This window comes from Lithobates pipiens, unplaced genomic scaffold, assembly GCF_037356315.1.
Source record: "Lithobates pipiens isolate NorthernLeopardFrog02 unplaced genomic scaffold, aLitPip1_a1.2 Scaffold_27, whole genome shotgun sequence".
NCBI classification, from domain to species: Eukaryota; Metazoa; Chordata; class Amphibia; order Anura; family Ranidae; genus Lithobates; species Lithobates pipiens.
In genome coordinates, this window is record NW_027507788.1 from 93,969,227 (window position 1) to 93,991,912 (window position 22,686).

A 22,686-nucleotide genomic window follows, 5' to 3' on the forward strand; every position below is an offset into this window, starting at 1 on the left:
GGATACTGCTGCATTGGACTTTGGGAGCTGGACAGGAGCCGAGCTGTGGAATCCTATAGGCCATTGAACTACAGTACCCACAAGGGGACAGAGGAAGAAAGGGTATATTTTCCGGGCTGCAGACCTACTGGATTTCTCTTTTGCCGAGCGAAGACCAGAGTGAGGACACTTAACTTTCTCTGCGTGCACCCACCTGACACAAGTCTGTTACCCAAGCCAGAGATCGGGGTCCTGTGTGCAGAGGACACACGGAAGTTAATCTACTGCCTGGCCAGTAGGCCTCATTTGACCCTCTGTACTCCATTTGTTGTATAGCACTTTATACCAAAGAGTCTAACGTTATCACTTGCACTCCTACCCCAGAACCACGTTCCATTCATTAAATATTGTCCAAATAAATACTTAATGGTTGGACAGGTTTTCTTCCCCTCGTGGCACAGTTTGTCCCCAGATGGGGTGTCTGGGGGTGCTAGACAATACTCCACACCTTGGTTTTTGTACCCGGAAAGGCTTACAATGGTTACTTAAGTTTTTTTTATTGATTCATCATGTACATGCGACACTATTAGCTTCTGTTGGATAGCTGATAAGGTTGATTATTATGTTCTTTGACAAACCTTAATAAAAAAAAATAAAAAATGTTCAACAAGATGGCTGCTCTTTTAGGACTTAATTTGCTGCCACAAATAAGGGGATTTGTCTACAGCAAGACCTGGGTCTCAGCATAGATATTTCTACAGTGGACTCTAGTATACTGATTGCAGGAAACCATCAGTCACCATCGTAGTTATGGCCATTCATGCCATTGCTTCTTCCGACTTGTAGGTTACCAGGTATCGATTACTTCTGCTACCTAGAAACCCACACAAACCTGCAACAAGTTAGTGATCATATGATCTAGCAAAATTGTTATTAACCGAATTCTCCATTTACTTCTCATTTATGACATGGCTGCCAATTGCCTCAGTCCTTAATATATTAAGTTTTGTTTTCACTAATGGGTCTGGTGTTTACTTCCTGGTACAGAGTTATACTTTAGTGTATGATAGTCATCTCTGGGTTCTCCATAGTATAGCAAGATCTATCTTCTTAACCTGGTGTGTCAGAGGGGCAAGGTGGCCCACAGAGTTAAGGAAAAAAAAACAGGGAGCTCAAATCAGCCAGTGGCTCCTCTGTGGGTAGTGCTACATTCATGGCCTAAGAAAACGTGTCTCCACATACAGTTTGGAATTGCCTTTCTAAAAAGGTCCAAGTACATAGGAGCAGCTCTTTTTGAACTGCTGATCTCCTTACTTTTTAAAAAAAATAAAATAGACTATCTGAAGAAATGATTGGTAGGAAGATAACATACCACCCGAACTGCCTAGGCTGGGAGCTCAGTAATAACATTTCATTTAACCCTTTCATGACTAAGCCTATTTTTGGAATTTGGTGTTTACAAGTTAAAATCCATATTTTTTGCTAGAAAATTACTTGGAACCCCCAAACATTATATATATTTTTTTAGCAGAGGCTCTAGAGAATAAAACGGCGATTGTTGCAATATTTTATGTCACACGGTATTTGCGCAGTGGTGTTTTAAACGCAACTTTTTGGGAAAAGGGACACTTTCATGAATAAAAAAAAAACAAAACAGTAAAATTAGCCCAATTTTTTTGCGAAATGTGAAAGATAATGTTACGCCGAGTAAATAGATACCAAACATGTCACACTTTATAATTGCGCGCACTTGTAGATTGACGACAAAGTACGGTACCTAAAAATCTCAATAGGCGACGCTTTAAACATTTTTTACGGTTACCAGGTTAGCGTTACAGAGGAGGTCTACTGCTAGAATTATTGCTCTCGCTCTGACGATCGCGGCGATGCCTCACATGTGTGACTTGAACACCGTTTACGTACGCGGGCGCGACTTCCGCATGCGTTTTCTTTGCTTCGCGAGCTCGCGGGGACGGCGGGCGCTTTGAAAAAATTTTTTTTATTTTTTTATTTATTTTATTTATTTTTAAATGACTAAATTGTTTAAAAAAAAAAATAAAAAATTTGATCACTTTTATTGCTGTCACAAGGAATGTAAACATCCCTTGTGACAGTAATAGGTGGTGACAGGTACTCTTTATGGAGGGATCGGGGGTCTAAAAGACCCCCCACCCCTCCTTTACACTTCAGTGTATTCAGATCGCCGAAAACGGCGATTCTGAATACCGGATATTTTTTTAAAACCGGCGCCATTGGCAGCCGAGTAAACGGGAAGTTACGTCATGACGTCGCTTCCGTGTTTACGATGAGGAGACTGGAACGAAGCCGATTACGGCTTCGTTCCAGTTCCTCCCCAGCAGCCGGAGGCGTCGGATCTTTAATCGGTGCTCCCGATCGAGCGGGAGCACCGGTAACAGCGGCGAGAGGCGGCGGGAGGGGGGGGCGTCCCCTCCCGCTCCTCCGGCATAACAGCCGAGCGGCTTTTAGCCGCATCGGTTGTTATGCCTGGATAGCCAATCGCCTGCTGTAAAAATCGGTACCGGGATGATGCCTGCAGGTGCGGGCATCATCCCGGTATAACCCCCGGAAGCCGAGTACGCAGATGTGCGTACGCTCGGCGGGAAAGGGTTAAGTTAACAGAGGTACTTTTTTTTTTTACTCGCACTAGTAATGTGATTTGGTATTGCTGAGATTTTAAATTAAATTCACACTTCACGTGACGTGTGAATTTAAAATGACAAAACAACACTTAAAATTTCTAATTATTTGGGAGATTAACCAAATTAAAAAACTTGTACAACATAACATTTTAATCCTTATGTGATGGCTAAAGCATAGTTTTTCCTGCCTCTCTTTAAAAACCTAGGGTAGGCTACTGTGCCACATTAAAACTGAGTGCAGAAAGAATGCCAAAGAGACCATACTTCAATAAACTACAAAAGGGTGTCACTTGCATCTCTGACCAAAGAGTTTACTGTCCCCATACATTTACTATCTGAAACTTTTATTCTAAATCTAGATAGGAAAGAGAAGGGTTATAACCTCCAAAAACATAGACAGCAAAGAAAACCTGAAATAGGTTTTAAACTTGCCTATCCAACTCATTCCTTTCCTTCTCATAAAACAAACAAACAAAAAAAAAAAAAAAAAAAAAAAAAATAAAAAATAAATCAAAGCCCAACAACTCACAGGGAGGGGTTCAATCCTGACTTATGCCATCTAAAAACCAAGAAAAAAAAAAATAAATAAATAAAAATCTTGGCTTTTCAAGCATTTTAAATGAAAGCGTTTCACCAATGATTGCAGAGATTTGGAAGCAATTTCTACACTGTCTTCCTCTTCTACAACACAATATTCCTTCATCCAAAGACATACAATATTCAAGAAGCACCTGTTTTATTCAAAGGAAGGACCACCATCTAAGACTCTATATACAAAACAGACTACAGCTTGCAATTTATAAGCAGTAAATGTCAAGCATTTATAGTAGCAGTCTCAGCATCTCAGCTCTGTCCCTACAGTCAGTAAGCCGCTCGTATATCAGCACTATAATACACCCAGCCTTCTCTTTCTCTCTCTCTCTCTCTAGTGAGCTGGCCCGTGATTTAGAAGAGTGGTGCGTAATGCTATATTTTTCAAAGGCCTCACATGCAGTCTTTGATCTTTCAAGGGCTTCACAAATTACATCTCCTGAGATGAAGTTTCTTACAAAGAGCAACTCCAGAGTGACCAGGCATTGCAGAATTGCAAGTTTTAACACAGCTGTGCGTACAGGGACCTACAGTTCTAAAATAAAGGTTGTCTTCACATTTTAAGCAATGATCTCTAGTCTATCCGCAGACACTGCTGGTCAAGAGATCGAGGGGGGGGGGGGGGGGGGGGGGCAGCAAGCTGGTTAGAAAGCCTTAACTGAGCACGTATGAATGTTCCTCTCCCTGTCCTTATGTTTAAAAAAAAAAAAAATTGCTCACTTAACCGGGGCATTCAAAGCTGGACCAAAAGATAATCTTCAGAGGGTTGGCTTGCAATCCCAAATATAACCATCTTTTGAAGTGTAGGATATCCCTATGGATGAACAGAACTGGTATTTGGGTATATTGGGGGGTTGATGCAAACCCTAATATATATATCTATATATCTATCAGCAGTCAGAGAATGCACAGGCAAGCACGTCTATGTGGGCCAAAGTCTATGCCTGCATTAAAAACTTGTGTTTGAATGACAGCTCAGTTCATCCAAAGAGATGAATGGAGACTGTCACATCTGCTTTAAGTCCTGTTTATCTGCTGTAAAGGATCTAGAGCAGCCTTTCCCAACATTTATTAACCCATCAATGAACCCCTGCTAAAACCAATTCATAAGGGGTCAGTGGCAAATGCCCCTTACATTACGTTGATATTAAGAAAGCCCTCCTTAAATTTGTGGTCAGTGTCACCCTTACATATATCTAAAAATATCACTTGTGTCACGCCATGACTCTGCAAAGTTGCACTGGTCCCAGGCACCATCAAATTGGGGGATCCCCTAGCAATCTCTGGATGAGCTCTAAGGTTCCATAGAACATGCCATCTAGTATCCCAGTGTTGTGTAAATGAAGCCTTACCCCTAAAAATATACACCACGAAGGCTTAATGTGCAAAAATTTCAAGTTATGGTAACACGATAATTCTATAGGCTCATAGCAATGTGCAAGTTACAGTAATCCAAAACAAATCAGTAATTGTTCTTCACTGATCTTAGCTTTTAACATTAAAAAAGAAGGCCAAACTAAAACTAGATCCAAAAGCGAATCCACCCTGTGCATGGGAGTCCTTTCACACCTATGCTTTAATAGATCATGAAAATGACTTCTACAAAGCCTAAAGTGTGTCCTTTAAATTATGATTTTAATAAGCACTGTACGGTTGACACATTTTTGTATTATATGTGCACAATTATACTGAAATGCTAGTTGCAAAATTATTAAAATTTACAGAAGTGTTCAGGATTCCTTCCTGAGCCATTAGCATTCCTCGCTTGATCTTCAAAGGCTCAGGGATTAAACGAGGGAAAAAAAAAAGTAGTCAATGGCATTGATAAAGCATGTTCAATGCCATAAAATATTACAAACATCCATGCACTCAATGTCAATCATTGTCAACCAAAAAAAAAAAAAAAAAGTCCAACACCAAAACCACAAAAAAAAAAGGGGGGAAGCGCACCACGGACATTTTGGAGATTCTTTTGGGCGTTTGTCACCAGCCTATTCAAGTAAATGCTTAAAAATTGCACAAAAGTAAAAAAAAACATGGAGTGCGAACACAATTTGCCACTACACTCTGCTATGAACCCAGCCTTAGTGCCTGTAAGACCAGTTTGGTATGAAAAAAAAAAAAAAAAAAAAACTGTTTAGCCACACTATTGACATAAGGCTGTTCAACAGGCAACCTATATAGCGACTGGCACACCCCAAAGTGTCCCCGTTGCCCATTGTTTGGAATTTTTTTTAAAAAGAAATAGAAAGCATGCCAACATCCTAAGAACATTGTTTTGTGCCACTCATTTTTTGGCACCATCCAAGATACTTATCAACAAATAACCAAACCTGACTAACAGGCCCAAAGCTGGCTTTCTCTGGCTTAAATACTTGTATAACTGAGCCAAAAGGTAACACCAAGTCAGAACTATTGATCTGTATACTTGTTCTGGGTCAGTGAATGTACCAAAGGCAAATAAATCACCATGGCAGCCTTGCAACTTCCATTCTATAAAGGAGTGGTCAGCATTGGCATCCCAAGTATCTTTTTCAGTTTACTTTCCTTTAAAATGGCTCTTTCATCTCCTAGAGTGGGATAACTAGTTTCAGAATGCCATGTTAATTTGCCTATCTTTAGCCTATGGCCACTCATGGTTCAGTCGCAAACTTCTGCTTATGCTTCTGTTCAAGAAAAGAGAGTGTCTAGGACAGTGTTACTTAACCGGGGTTCTGTGGATCCCTAAGGTTCCTTCTCAACTTGCTAGGGGTTCCTTGAGCAATAGGCAATTTCTGACTGTCAGATAAAGTAACCACTGACACCAATGATCTTTTCGCCATCTGTATGTGGGCAATTTTCTTAATAGCCACAAATGTAAAACATTTTTCAAGTGACCATCACATTGATGTACTGTTATCAGCCTTAGTTCTCAGAGACCGGATAGTTATTTTAAGGGTTCCTCCATGTTAAAAAGGTTCAGAAAAGGTTTAAAAAGGAAGCCGTCAATGGGGGTTATTTGCGAAAGCCAAATCCACTTTGCACTGCAAGTGCACTTGGAAGTGCAGGCGCTCTAAACCTAAGGGGTAGATCTGAAATGAGGGGAAGCTGTGCTGATTTTACCATACAATCATGTGCAAGCTAAATTGCGTTTTTTTTTTTTTTTTTTCCCCTTGCATTTCCCCCTCGGATCTACAGAGCACTTAACGCACTTTCAAGTGCACTTGCAGTGCAAAGGGGATTTGCCTTTAGTAAATAACCCCCAATGACTCTATTCCTGGGGCCAAAGGGCGACATTTATCAGGAAGGGAAGATGTGCTTATAACAACATTTAGACCCCTTTCACACGGGACAGATTCTGTTCTGCTTCAATCAGCAGGGGATCTGTGAGCTGATCAGAACAGGTACAGGTATATGCCCACATCCGGATCCACTTTGTGTCTCCAGAGCAATCACAGGCAGCACCCACTCTGCTCTGTGGGTGGCCAGAAGTAAATGGCCTCTGCCCATTTATACCAAGCTACCTCCACTCCACCTAAATGGAAGAGGATGGAGTCTATTTTTATAGTGGGCCTGATCAAACCCAGAGGTAGCCTGTCCATAGGAATGAATGGACCTTCTGATAAGTTCAGTTTTTCAGGCAGACCTGTTCGGAATGTCCAGCTGAAAGGGGCCTTAAAAAATAAAATAAAGACCAAAAATGACAGAACTAATGTAGATGTAATTATTTTGGGCCCATAGACGGACTCCGAGGATTTAGCCAGACTTGGTTCTTTTTCAGTTAAAGGCAGACCTGTGAGATAAAAAGTGCCCTTATCTGGGCATCTTTGTCTGACCCCCTGCAAAGACTTCAACTGACATGCAGTGTCTGCTACAGACTCTCAGGTACGGATAATAAGTGGGCGAGTGCATCTCAGATCTTTACTCTTCGATAAGAGCACACTCGGCATTTCATAGGATGGGAAGCTTTTATCATGTGTGTTGAATAGAAGGTAGAAAAATGCTTTTTTTTATTAATTTTTTTTTTTAATACATACATACACACTCTCGACAACGGCAGCTGTGGTTCCGTTATGGCAAAATTTCTCACAACTTTTTTCCAACCAAGGAAGTTTAAGGGATAGACATTTGCACAAGGAAGGAAGTCCTTGATATCTGTTGACTTCATCACCACAAGTGGCTTTGAACTCTGATGACAGGTCAGCTAATGTGTCTACTTGGGTTGTGAACCCATTTCCCATTCGGTCTCAATGCCACAGACCTCTGTATGCCCTCCTACATTATCCACAGATGACAGAATCTCATATGGATGACAACAGATAAACACACTGCATACATTGGGATATGTAAAAACAGGCTATGAAGACAAGTTCACTTTTTTTACCCCCCCCCCCCCCCCCCCAAAAAAAAAAAACAAAAACAAAAAAAAAAAAAAAAAAAAAACAAACACACAACATTGTGGGCTTATTGCAGAAGGTGGGGTGTACAATGGGCTACATGTATGAAAAGCAGATCACGTTGCACTCAATTAGATTCCAGCTCACATTTGCAGATAAATACTGGACAAACTTTTGCAGGCAAAACAGGCACTAACGTCCTCTGGTTTTACAAAAGACACCTAAAAATTTAAGCTTGATGGACCTGCCATGTTATCACCAGATCAACCCTTTTCACTTCTAAATGTATATGTAAAAAGCGCCATTATATGGCAAAACTATACCAGTTTGTAGCTACTCACAAAGCTATAAAGGAAGGTGTCACTCTATCACAGCTGGACACCAATTATTTATAGATACGACATTCTGGAAGATCTTTCAAGGGAGTGTGATAAAGTAATTTAACTTTATGGTAGTCATGGCAAAAAAAAAAAAAAAAAAAAGGATATAAAAATTTCTCATTATTGGTGACCTGTGGGATTACAGTATAGAACAACCATTGACAGATACAGCCCAAAATGGAAAGATCTCAGAGACTGACACATACACAAAACGCGCACACACAGCGTAGGCGCTTACTTAGAAGGGAACAAGTGACAATTTCTCTCGGTTTATTAAAATGGAACTTTAGTCAGAAAATTAAAGTGGTTCTAAAGGCTCAGGTTTTTTTTTTTTTAATCTTCATGCATAGGGGCGCCCATGTGGCCTGGTATGGTTCAGGAGGCAAGCAGCCCCCCCCCCCCCCCTTTCCTGACCTGCATGCTTGAATAAGGGTCTGGTATAGATTTTAGAGGGGCCCCTATGCTATTTTTAAAAAGATTTTGCCATGAGGGTTCCTCTCAAAAAAAACATCAGACCTGAAGGGAAAACCAATGATGCCTAATGACTCAGTTGATAAGGAGCTGGTGGCTGCCGCATCCTTAACAATCATGTTGCTTACTGGTTGTTAAAGCAGACCTTCACCCGCTACTTCCCTCTACTCCACCCCTCCTTCCATCCTTTTTACATAATGCACTGTTGGGCCCCGCCTCCACGTCAGTCGCCTTAGGCAAATGACGTGCCTGCTGTGCCTCCCTGGGTATGCGTTACATATCCCAGAAAGCATAGTCTTTCATTTAAAAAAAAAAAGTGTAAGGGGCGGGCATCATCAGGAGGCCTGCCCGCTTAACCATGAAGAGCCAGCAGGCCTCTCGATAACGAGAAAACATGGCAGCGTGCGACAGAGCTGTGGCCGGGCATGAGAGGATCTCAGCATGATATCGTTGGATGCGTGAGTATCTGAAATCTGCAGATATAATCTTAAGGTAAGTGGGGGGGGGGGGGGAGTGAAGATGCTCTTTAAGGATGCTGGTGGACACCCGCTCTTTACAGGTGGTAAATTTTCATAGACTTTTACTAGTAATACACCACATGACTTCACAAAATTGTACATGTGGTATTTTAGTAGCTATTTTTTAGTGAATGGCCAAAACATTTTTTAAAAACACTGTGCGGTATCTTATAGGGCTGTGGAAATTAAAGATTAATTCTTCTATTAAGCAATACATTTTTTTAATCAAAATTCTTTTGATCGGTACTCACCACTCCGCTGGCTTCCGGGTCTTCAGGGAGTTCCGTCTGAGACCCGATAATGTCTCGGACATCGACGTCACTGGACTACTCCCCCTTCCCCAAGTGCCTCCGTCTGCTAACGAAGGGAAGGGGGGGGGGGGAGGAGTCCAGTGATGTTGAAGTTCCGATTGAACGTAACACGTACGGTGGAGGAGCTACTCTTGACGTCACACGCTGCTGCCCTACGGAATTAACACGATTGTTGGCTTTACATGCTGCGTTTTTATCATCTTTATGTGATTAGTTTGTGTTTGAACACAAAAATTAAATCTTATACTTAAAGCGGGAGTAAACCCAGTTTCAAAAATCACTTACATTCCCAGCATGCTGGAAATGCTAACTTTCACATTGGTTGTGCTCTCAACCAAACTTTCAAACCATCCAATGGCTGGTTTCATAACTGATCACATGTGCAGCATCATGGCAGTTGAAGAATCAGAGGCCAAGATGGCAGCTTCCTTGACTGAAAACGATAGAAGGGTTTACTTCCGCTTTAAGCAGTGAGCACTTATATCTTTTCTTTCTACCCATGACCTGGCATCCTTGCTGAGATCTAAGGAGACGCGAGAGAAGTTTATGGTCCGTGTTAACCCTTTTGATACCCGTTTGCATTTCCACCTGTTTGCACAGGGGTCCATGCCATTTGGCGAGAGTGATTAGTTAGACCGTAGGTGGATGGATTGTCGAGCTAAAAATAAAATTAACTTACATCAGTGCTATAGGTTGAATTTAAAACGTTATTTGTGTGAACTGTGAAGTTAAGTCATGGATTGTGGAAATGAACTAGTGACGGGAGATTGCATATAGTGTATACCACATTTACCACTGACTAATGCAGAGTTGCAATGCAAGGAGATCAACCATAAAGTAGTCGGATCTGTATGTGCATTATAAATTTAGTAGAAAGAAAAAAAAAAAAAAAAGAAATTTAATATAAATTAATATATATATATTATATATTTCAAAAAGTTTTTAATCAGTAACAGCCCTAGTATCTTTCCAAATACTCAAATGCGGCAAGATACCACTTTGTGAATAGAGCCCATTATTTCTCAGCTAGTTTTGGGTAAATTTCCTCTTTAAAGAACAACCAGCAGTTCCTACAAAATCAATTCCACTGTCGCCATCTTGGCCAGTGTCCAATGGTTGTAAATAAAATGAATAAACAGTTTATGAAGTTGTTCTGAAAAGGACCTTTCCCCAACTTCATAAGCAACCATTTGTAGCTTTTGCCTATCTACCTCTGCAGCCTCATGTTTCTGTAATGATCTACTGTATACAGTAACCCTCAAAATAGCAGGCTTTGCTTGCATTCCAACTGAATGCTTCAACACGCGCAAAAGGATTTCAGGCACATCCACACTACCTATGTAAATCCTCCTTATTTAGGCAGCGGAGAATACAGATCCAAAACCAGAGCAAAAAAAAAAAAAAAGTGCCATAGGATAACTGTATATGTAATCACAGGAATGCAAACAAATGTAGGAATTTACAGGCATGCAAAACAAAGATTCCACGCATAGATTTTTTGTTCAACTTGCAGGCTAATTAAAGATTTTACAGATTCCTCAATCAACACTAAACAGCGTGGATGGATGGTTTCTCCACTACGGTGGCTGTCAGAATACCTGAACAGTGGCTGCATTTGATTTGATGTAGTCCCTGTTTAGCCAGCAATTTGCCACCTGACTCCATCTACAAAAAAGTCGGTTGAATCGTTGACATGCGTTCAGCCAAATAGTGCTCATCGGAATACCCACAGGTCAAGTTTCAGATGATTCAACATAAATTGGTCCAAATTCAAGCCATGTTCGACAGCCATTATCCTGACACAGAAGGCAACATTGCTGACCTTTGGAAAATGCCCGACTGTGATCCTAAACCAGGGATCCTCAAACTACGGCCCTCCAGCTGTTGTGAAACTACACATCCCATGAGGCCTTGTAAAACTCTGACATTCACAGGCATGATGGGAATTGTAGTTCCTGAACAACTGGAGGGCCGTAGTTTGAAGACCCCTGTCCTAAACCTTCAGTCCTTTGAAACGCCCTTAAAGTGCTACTAAACCCCGGACCCGCAGTACCCAGAATATTGAAATTCTATAGTTTTAATAAATATAAACTGATAATATACTGCTGATGAGACAGGGAATTTATCAATCTTGTGACTTGCATCAGTCTGTTTAAAGCTTGTAGGAGAGGTTTTCATTCTCCCCTGATCCTCTGTTTGGACAGTGCCGATTGGCCCCGTGCCAATCACATGCACTCTTCCATATATAAAAAAAAAAAAAAAAAAAAAAAAAAACTAGCAATATACACCAAACTGAGCATATGCAACCTGACTCCCAATGCTCTCTCCGATCAGTAGATGGGCTGGAGTCAGTTAAACAAGGAGGATCAGAGAGAGACACAGGATCACACAGCTTTTATATACAATACAGAGAACTAACCACTTAGGTTCCACAATGAGTATAACAAGCATGCTTTACTGAACATACAGACTGATTTTAATGTTGTGGGTTTAAGTACTCACTAATCTGCATGCTTGCCCAGATCAGCGACTCAAAAAAGTACTGAATTTTCAGGAATAAGGCAGCAATGCAAGCGCCCATATTTATCTCAATGAGGTTTAAGCTGAACTCAATTTTGGGCCATTTGCACCATAAAAATAAAATGAACACTAATAAAAAAGGCAGTGCAATGCGCGGTTGCTGCTGCATTATGAACCTACAGTTTCAGCTGGTTGCTGGCTCTGCAGTTCATTCTGAAAAGATCTTGCATTCTTTTCAATAAATGAAAACCATTCTGTGATTGGAGGAGATGCAGGGGGACATTGCAATCTCTTCTCCAATCACGCAACACCTTCAATTCATTGAAAAGAATGCAAGACGTTTTTGGAATGGATGAGATGCAGAGCCAAGTGAACTGTAACTTGGCTTTAAAAATCAGCCCTACCCATTAGTGTTGCCAACCTATCAGATTGAAATTTACTGACATAACACACAAAAATTTCCTGGCACAGCCAAGTTTTTACTGGCATTTCCAAAAGTTACAAGATTGCAGTTTTAAGTGCAAATTTTAGTATTTAGGCTACAAACAATAAATTATGCAATTAACAATGTGATTTAAAGGGAGATATTAGGGCAAAAGTAAGTAGCTCAGGGACAGGAGGGCAAGAAATTAGAATAGGAAGACACACACACCATTTACTCTTGGTCCCTTTAGTCCACTACAGTCTAAACAGCACTGACAGTCCCGCTCCTGACCTGCCCTGCAGACCCACTCTGCTTTCCTCCCTTGCACCATGACATCACTCGACACGCTCGGGCACCACCTCCACCAGAGCTGCCCGAACAAACTGTAGCAGGGACTCTGCTCGTCTCGGCTGGCTCTGGACCGAGCCGATCACAGCCATATTTTTTTTACTGGCAACTATTTTCTTTCACTGGCAGGAGAAAATTGCCCGTTTTTTACTGGCTGGCAGTAAAAATACTGACACTTGGCAACACTGCTACCTATAGCTCTGCCGCTGTGTCGAACTACAAGCGCCATAAAGTCATCCTGGATTTTGTAAGGTACAACAAACCTGCCAATAACAGGAGTGCATTGTGGAAACCTTGCTTCTATAAATTCATTGTCCCAGTTCTGCAAGTTAAAGAATGGATAAAAGCGAGTACCAAGTGCTGCCATTTATACTGACACACATTTATCACTATATAATGGATTACCTTTCAGCCACGGCCTCCAAAGTAATCAATAAACAAGTTAAAGTTTAAAAGAAAAAATAACGAAGGTCACTTTTCATGTGCATTTCACATGACTTGTAAGAAAATCCACCTATTTATTCTAAAACTATAGGACAATCTCTTCACCTGTTAATAGAAAAAAAATAAAATAAAAACACACACACACACACACACACACACCTTCAAAAATATAGAAAGATACCTCCTAATCCTGCATTAAATCCAGCGAGCTCATAACTGTTTTATAATAAGCCGACATTGTTTAGTCTGCAGAATGGTATTGTCAGCCCTAACTGAGTTCTGCTCTTTTGGACCAGATCCGGGGTCTCCAAACTTTCTAATCAAAAGGGCCAGTTTACTGTCCTTCAGGGGCCAGACTGTGGCTATTTGAAAAAAAAGGTCCCAACATCAACCCATTGCTTGTTTCAGTAGGAGTAATTGTACCCCATCATTTTTGTTTTTGGGAGCAATTGTGCACTATTGCTGGGGTCATTGGGAGAAAAATTGTGCCCCTTCATTGGTGTCAGTGGAAGGGGGAATTATGCCCCATTGTTGGCATCTATGGATGAAAGGGTGCCCCAAGAGCCAAATAAAACGCAGCAAAGCTTTGCATATGGCCCCGGAGCCACAGTTTGGATGAAGTTAACAGAGAAACCATCTGACGCTCCTGGAAGTGTCAGATGCAGAAGATTCTTTAAACTCTTAATACAGTGTAGAGAGGGCATGAACAGAAGAACACATACATAGTAAAGTGGTATTATAGTCAATTTCTTTTACTTTAACCTACAGGTAAGCCTATAATAAAAGCTTACCTGTAGGTAAAAAGAATATCTCCTTACTTCAGCAGCACATGCGCTCCGGGGATTCTCGGCTTAAAGCCCGGTAGACGCTGGACCATGCCGGAAAGAAGTGTCCTGTGCGCATGCACAGGAGTGACGACATCGTGGCTCCGGCCACTCACAGTGATGGAACCGCGATACCCCAAAGACACGCCGAGGGAAAAGGTCAGCTCCCTCAGTGTGGTTCGGGTGAGACACTGGCGCATCGTTCTAAGGAAAGTACTTCATAACGAGCTGGTATGCAGTGCATACCAACTCATTATGCCTTTTCTCTTCCAGGTGTAGGAAAAAAAAAAAAAAAAAAAAAAAAAAAAAGTCAGCAACTGGGGGGTCACTAGTTTCTTATGTTCCAACATAGATGGTGAGCTCTTAGGACCCAGCACCCTTGCATCTGCTAACCTCTCAATGTAACGTGCGTGATGTGTTGTACGGCATGCCCAGATGGCTTTACACAAACAAAGATGTATTATACTTTAATAATCACTTGGGTTATGCGGAAAAACATAGAATTAAACAAGCATCTCGCTGGCTCGCTCTTTATGGGGTTTATTCTTTCGGCGTTAAATAGTTTTTTGCTTCACATCTACTTTTTTCCCTCCATTGCTCGCTATAATAAGGATCATCAGAGCGTGAACTGAGAGCAAAAATAGAATGCAGGAGAAAAAAAAAAAAAAAAGTGAACGAAGCAACAGAATGGAAATGCTGAATTAGGAATAGTATTAAAGTGCACCTGTCACGAAAATGAAGGCCTGGCTCTGTCTCCACTCTAATTCATCCCAAAGCTGTTCTATTGGGTTGAGGTCCGGACTTTGTGCAGGCCAGTCAAGTTCCTTCGCCTCAAACTCGCTTGCTTTGTGCACTGGTGCGCAGTCATGTTGGAACAGGAAGGGGTCATCTCAAACTGTTCCCACAAAGTTGGGAGCATGACATTGTCCAGAATGTCTTGGTATGCTGATGCCTTAAAATTTCCCTTCACTGGAACTAAGGGACCAAGCCCAACCCCACACCATTATTCCTCCCCCACCCCACAAAATGATTTGGCCAGTACACAAAGCAAGATCCATAAAGACATGGATGAGCGAATTTGGGGTAGAGGAACTTGACTGGCCTGCACAAAGTCCTAACCTCAACCCAATAGAAAAACTGAGTGGAAACAGCGAGCCAGGTCTTCGTCCACATCAGTGCCTGACCTCACCAATGCGGTTCTGGAAGAATGGTCAAACATTCCCATAGAGACAATCCTAAACCTTGTGAACAGCCTTCCCAGAAGAGTTGAAGCTGTTAAAGCTGCAAAGGGTGGGCCAGCTCAATATTGAACCCTACTGGTAAGACGCCACGTAAGTTGAAGTACGTGTAAAGGCAGGCATCCCACAACACACATCATGTGGCACAATGCGCTATAATGCATAGCTGGATGAAGTTCAATTTTGTGACACTTCAATATAGTTAAGAGCAAAAAAAGTAAATATAGATATTAGTTATGAGGAAAGGTTGCGGGCACTGAACTTATTCTCTCTGGAGAACAGATGCTTGAGAGGGGATAGGATTTAAATTTACAAATACCATACTGGTGACCCCACAATAGGGATAAAAAAAATAAAATAAAAAATTGCGGAAGGGAGTTTAACAAGACTCGTGGCCACTCATAAAAAAAAAAAAAAAAAAAAAAAAATAGAAGAAAAGAGGTTTAACCTTAAACTACATAGAGGGTTCTTAACTGTAAGAGCGGCAAGGGTGTGGAATTCCCTTCCACAGGCGGTGGTCTCAGCGGGGGGGGGGGGGGGGGGGGGGGGCATCGATAGTTTAAAAAAAAACAATTAAACACCTGAACGACCACAACATACAGGGATATACAATGTAATACTGACATATAATCACACGCATAGGTTGGACTTGATGGACTTGTGTCTTTTTTCAACCTCACCTACTATGTAACTATGTAAATAGGTAATACAAAGGCATTTAGATTGTAGGCCCTCATGAGCAAAGACAATTTAACCCTCTTGTATTGAAATGTTTTGTAACTGGATAGTCTCCCTTTATACTTGAAAATGCTGCGCAGACTGTTTGCGCTATATAAATGCAGTATTATTATTATTATTATAATATCACTGCATACATTAACCACATACAGTTGTGATAGTGGTCCTCTAATCTGTTACCTCAGCCAAGATGTGTAACGGAGCAAATTGTCTATTTGCAATTAATGTATTGCTACAGCTGAGGCCTGCAACCAAACAAAAACAGCTGCATCCTCCGTTCTGCCATCACACTTTTCCCTGTCAAATGTCAACATGGTATAAAGGGATCATATTCGCTAGAAACAAACAAGCCAATTACCCCTGTGACTGACACTTGTATTATGTGCACAGCTTGGGGGGGCGAAAAAAATAAAAACTGAAAACAGCAAACAAGTACTTGGTGTTCTTGTGCACCGTGCCAATGCTTGGCAAGGTCTTCGGAATGAAGATTCCTCTTCCCTCACACGTCTGGATACATAAATCTACATTAAAAAAAAGATTTCCTCAGAAAACATAAGTGTATGTCAACCCAAAGGGCTCATTCACACGGGCGCTCAGCCCTGTATATGGTGTGAGGAGACGCTTGCTTTGTGTACCAACGCTGAGCTGCGTGCAGGCGGGGCCCATAGGTGTGGAAAGAGACACTGGCTGCAAGAACTTATTCATACAGGCGTGTTTGACAAGTACTCTGGGACAGATGCACAGGCCTCAATGCAGAACCTGTGCATTCACTGGCCCGTGTGTATCTGTCAGATTCATCTGTGAATGCAAGTCCATATAAGTTGTCAGTGCTTCTCCATTCACCAATATGGCCTGCCTGCACACCGCTCAGTGCTTGAACAAAATGTAAACAAACGGCTCCTCAGGCTGCATGCCCCTGTGACTGACCCCCTGAGGATGTGACCTATATTGGCTCACCCGCACACAGGCGATTCTGACAAATATACAGGGATGAGTGCACAGGTTCTACCCAAGTCCATATAGCCAATCCATCTCCATTGACCAAATTTGCCTGCTCAGCGGAGATGAATGGAGAGATCTCCCACTGAGCTGGCGGACAGAGGCGGACTCAGTGGAAGAGGATCCACCTTGTGGGAATGAGGCCAAACAAAAATAAATAAAATAAGTGAATAATAATAATAATAATAATAATAATAATAATAATAATAATTGAATAAAAGCTGATGGAAAAAGCTCAAAGCCTAGCAATAAAAAAAACAATCACTACTTGTTGATCCTGCCAGAGATCCAGGAAGCTGTTAACATTCTCCTACACACTTTTCCTCAGTTGTACTAAAATGTCAGTCCTGTCTGAAGTACACATCCCCCAAGGTATAAAGAAAAAAAATAAAAATAAAAAACACCCCATAGATACGGCAACAGTTGAAAGTATAACTAAAAGGCAAACTTTTTTTTCTCTTTCGTTTTCAACAGAGTGAGGAGGGATTAGAATGTGCGTAAGGTTTTTTTTGTTTTTTTTTTTTTTGCTGTCTGCATCCCCATTAGGGAGATTCACCCTCTCAATTTGCCCTGTTTACCATCATCATTGACAGCTAAAATAAAAGAAAATTGAAAGTTTTGGGTTGTGCCCAGAAGTGTAATAGAAGGCAAATCTAACAATGGGTACACTAGTTCTGGCGACTTGGTGGTCCCCAAGAAATTCCCTTAAATTTGCAGAGATTTCCTCGCTCTTCCTGTTTAGCTATGGGACAGGAAGTGAAGGGAAATCTCCACAATGGACACAAAATACCAAAACTTATTTTTTTTTCCTCTAAATAATCCTCCATCCAAAATGAAAAAAAAGTTTTTGCCTATACTTCTACTTTAGGCATCTAAATCTATATTCCGCTCAAGACCAATCCGTGTACTGAAAGGAGGGGAGGAAGTAATGCCTCCCCATTTTTTCAGAGTGCATTGCACTTGGTTGTGGGTTGTTTGCAGTGCTTCCCCGTTACTTGAACTGTTCAGCGAGCTTGCTGCCTGACTGCTACGACCGGTAAACTTTGCCGCAGGATCGAAGCATCGCATCACACTTGTGGCATCCCCCGTCCGCAGCCTAAGGTGTGGCAGGAGGGAAAAAGTGTCTCAACTGTGCATCTTTACTGCCCCCCCCCCAAACCGCACATCTAAACGAAGCCTTGGTGAGTTGTTTGCTGTCACCTTAGGATATGAATTGGCGATTCTGCTACTAGTAACACTGCCCTAGGGCGACAATGCTCATCTACTCTACAGTATCTAGTAGCAGGTATTGTGTGCAGGCAGCACATGTAGGTGTATGGAGACACAGCCGCTCATCCCAAATTGATAGGTGTCCAGGTGCGTGGCCGTGAACAGTATGCCTTTGGGGCCCATCTACCCACAAACCTGCCAAATTGGGACAAACAGCTGTGTCCGTGCAACCACTGCATCCCCATACAGCTGTGCATGGACAGCCTGCACACAGTACATGGGGGCTCAAGCTTCATAAACACACGGCCCATTTATTGACTATGAGCCTCAGAAAAAAACAAAAAACAAAACAAACACTTGTTGATCTTGACAGCAGCCAGCCATTGGCCTCTTTGCAGTGTTATCTCAACGTTAATAGGATTGACAGTGTGCAATTTGATCAAAACAATCAAATCGATAAGCAAATTTATAGTCAGCTTCCCCAGTGACCGAGCAAACTACATAGAGATCAGATTCAGGGTTGATCTGCCAAGGCAGAAAATATTACTTGCTTTACACCAAGATAAATTTGTAGTAGAATTTTTCATTTTGAAAAGAGTAAGGGTGGGTTATAACCTCCCGTCACTATTTTTTGCCATCTCTGTCCCATTGGGGAGATTTTCCTTCACTTCCTGTCTCATAGCCAAACAGGAAGCAAATGAAAATCCCTGTTAAAGCAGGCCTCCACCCTGAAGTGGAAGTTCAGCTCATCTGATCCCTCCCCCCCTCCGGTGCCACAGTCGGCACCTTTCAGGGGGGAGGGGGGTGCAGTTACCTGGATAATCCAGGTATCTGCACCCACTTCCGGGACAAGACTGCCGCAGATGCCCCACCCCCCGTTGTGTTCTGGGAAACACACAGTTACCAGGACACAGCGGGGACCAGCAGAGACGCGCAGCGTGACTCACGCATGCACAGTAGGGAACCGGGCAGTGAAGCCGCAATGCTTCACTTCCCGATTCCCTGACAGAGGATGGCGGCGGGGGCAGCAGAGAGACGAGCGATTGCTCGCCGACATCGCTGGACCCTGAGACAGGCAAGTGTGAATTTATTAAAAGTCAGCAGCTGCAATATTTGTAGCTGCTTGCCTTTAATATTTTTTTTTAAAGGTGCAGAACCACTTTAAGTTATGGGAATCCCTTTTGGACCCCCAGGTAACCACAACTAGTGTCCCCATTGGAAGATATCCCCTGTATTACTATTACTTTTCTGGGGACAACCCAAAGGTTAGGATTTTCTTTTACCTTGTTTTACGATAAAAAAGGACAAATTGAGAGGGTGACTCTCCCAGGGGCAGACAGCAATACAAACCTGACAGGTGTTCTAATCCCTTGCCGCTCAGTTCCCCCCCCCCCAACCACATCAACGCTGACTGTGCTAATGGGGGAAAAGCAAGAGAATTCCACACGTGGTTGAAGGATAGAAAATTGCCTAATCTATGGCCTGCTTAACAGATCGCATATAAAAATGCAAATACCATCATTTACTTGCGATCTTATCTTTCAATTATTGATTAAAATATGCCTCCCCGTATTTGTTATATTGATTACACAGGTTAATGATTATAGATCAATTATTCTCATTGGAAAATAAATCGATCACCTAGGGATGCATGTTTAACCACCATTAGATTCAGTGGAGGAGCAAGTGTAGGTACCCTAGGACAGGAGGGGTTTCCACTACACTACCTGTACAGAGTTTGCATGTTCTCCCTGTGCCCAGGGCTGCTGATAGGGCCTGAGCCCAGTACATGAGGACTGGCTGTACGGCCCTATCAGTTTAAAAGGGGGGGACCAGGCACCCGTCAAGCAGGAGGTCTGGCTGTACGGTGTTATTGCAGACATCGATCCTCTTCTGCCTCCCCTTGAAGCACCGCTAGCCTCCCCTTTTTTTTTCTCCCTAGGGGGGGATTGGATCTAGCACATGCACCACCTTCCATCTGCTGTCCGGGCCCCACCTGTGTGCCCCTTTCTTCCTCTTCTCCTGCCAGCAGCTGCTGCCGGCACACAGGGGGATGTTTCAGAAAAGAGAGCAGGAGAAAGGGCCAGTAAATGTCATTTCCTGGCCTCTTCCATTCTTGAATGAACACAGTAAGCGATCGGAAGCGACCTACCCTGTGTCTATTCCTCACTGAAGCATAGTAAACTGTTTGCTATGCTCCCATTTGTGAATGAGCAGGAAGCCTCAGAGCGCTTCTTATTCATTCATCTGTGCAGCTGAGGCTACAGAGAAACAGACTGATAAATCTATGTCCTCAGTCACTTTCGGTCAGGGGAAAGGGGCCTTGTCAGGTAGGCTGTATGGGACTCCTGTGATTTCTAACAGCAGCCCTGAATGTGCCTGTGCGAGTTTCCTCCCAGACTACCAAGACACGCTGGTAAGTTTACTTGGCCCTAGTATGTGTGTGTGTTTGCGAGTTAGGGACCTTAGATTGTAAGCTTGTTGAGGGCAGGGACTGATGTGAATGTACAATCAGCGGCAGCTGGTCCATAAGGGGCACAGGGGCATGGTCCCCCTAATCTCCATGCGGGGCACCGGACGCATTGGATTTTTACAAAGGTTTTCTTTTATTTTTTTTGAAGCACATAATTAGAGCCTGAAGCTCCAATTGGCTTCAAAAATCATGGGCTCGGGTACTGTGCCCCAAGCCCACCCACTTGTGACATTAACGAATCAACAGTCGCTATAGTCTTCCTGCTTCTCCAGGAAAAGCCTCCTGCAACCTGAATGGGGTAAGGGTTATTTATGCCCCCCCCCCCCCCAAAAAAAAATAAAGGGGGGGTGGGTGGGGGAGCACCAGCCACCACTGTGTACAATATTATATATATTTATAATATGTTATTTGTAATTGTATGTAATTAATGGTGCCATTTTAGCACCTGTAATTAAAATACAAAATAAGACCAATTTGGCAACCAAATCTAAGGGCAGGTAAGCTGCAACATATCAAATTTTTTGTTTAGATACGCTTTTTTTTTTTTTTTTTTTTACAAAAAAAAACTTTATTCAATAACCCAATGCAGTCCCAACAATCCGCATAACCAAGTGCTCCTCCAGGGAGAAGAAGATCTTTTAGCAGTCGGAAGTTTGCCAACCGCTGTCAAAGCCCATAATTTAACTCGACACTGAAAAAAGTTCTACCTGTTGCATTCCCATCAGGTCCCTATTCAATGGCCGGCAGATACAATTTCACATTTTCTGTTAAACTTTTTTTTTTTTTTTAAAGCGTTAACAGTAGAGAAGCTGTCTATGGAGATTGGATCTCAGCCTGATCCCCACAAACATTTCTTTACAACAATAGCCAGTATCGGTGAGAGAGACAGGCCTATGGGGGATGGGACCAGAACAATCAGCGTGAGAGCTGGGTGTGACAAGGAGTGTATAGAAGGGACTGGTGACCTCCGCTCTCCTATACAATATCCTCCCCCTGGTGATACTGGCCAGACTACCCCCTCCCCCTATCTAATTATTATTACTCAGACATTCCCAGAATTCCAGAACACAACTAAACAGGCCAGTTTGCAGAACGAGGGCAGAGACTGGCCAGGGACACATTTGGGCCAATTAAAAAAATAAAATAAAAATAAAAATTTACGTAAAAAAAGTTCTGGACCTGACGCAACCAAAATGTAACTCTATTTATTCAGATCACTAAACATTTTGCTTGGTTGCCATTGGTTAGTGCAGCTTGGGCTGATTGATTGATTTTGTATTTTCTTTTAAAAAAAATTCCCAAAGCAATACTGTTGTCTTAACTAGCCATAAAAAGTTTGCAAAAATTGATTGCCCAACACCAGAATCAGAAATTTTACCATGAATTAGCTGGAAAGTTATGTACAGTAACATGATAAAAACTTGAAGAGTAACCAGTTCAGGCCAATTCACATGGGCGTGACTTTGAAGCTGCACCGCACAGCGCTACATCATCGTGGCTTGCATACGACTTATTTAAGAGCCGTCGCTGAAGTCACCCCGAAGTAGTGTAGGAACCTTTTTCTCCGTGGGAACACATATTACGTATTTTTGAACGTGCAATTTCCCTACGGTTCCTGCACATGAGTCTATATGCATTGAGGTGCCATTCAGAATGAATGGCAGCCCACGCAATTCTGCAGGAGCTGTGCATTTTTCACTGCAGGAATTACTGCGATCCCCGCAGCCACACGCACAGATGTGAACCGAGGGGGTTAGTGGCTTATATACCAGATTTAGGGCCCATTCACATGGCTGTTTATAGCCAAACACCATCCAGATCAGTGTATTTACGCTCAGCCTGTACAAATCAATGGCAATCACTGCGCAGCTGACCGCACACAAGTGTAGATAAATTATTTGTGCTTAGGGACAGATGCGTGGCCATGGACGCACAAAGCCTGCATACAGAGCTGCACATCTGGCCTTGGCTGCATGTATTCTCTCTTTGACAGTGCCGGCCCATCAATGATTTGTAGTTTACCCGTCCGCATTGGAACCACAAACTGTGGCCACACCAGCCACAGATATGTGGATATGATGATGTACCATGAACAGCCACGTGAATGGCTCGTTAAAATACAAGCTTTCAGGACCCTAAATCTAGATTCACACCTATGCAGGTTGTGGTTGATGCATTTTTGA

At 42.4% G+C, this 22,686-nt stretch overlaps 1 protein-coding gene across 2 annotated transcripts in view; it reads right to left on the reverse strand.

Annotated features, from left to right (window-relative positions):
- The window catches only part of NECTIN2 (nectin cell adhesion molecule 2), a 140,033-nt gene that overhangs the window by 112,557 nt on the left and 4,790 nt on the right, over window positions 1–22,686 (reverse strand). The window lies entirely within an intron of this gene.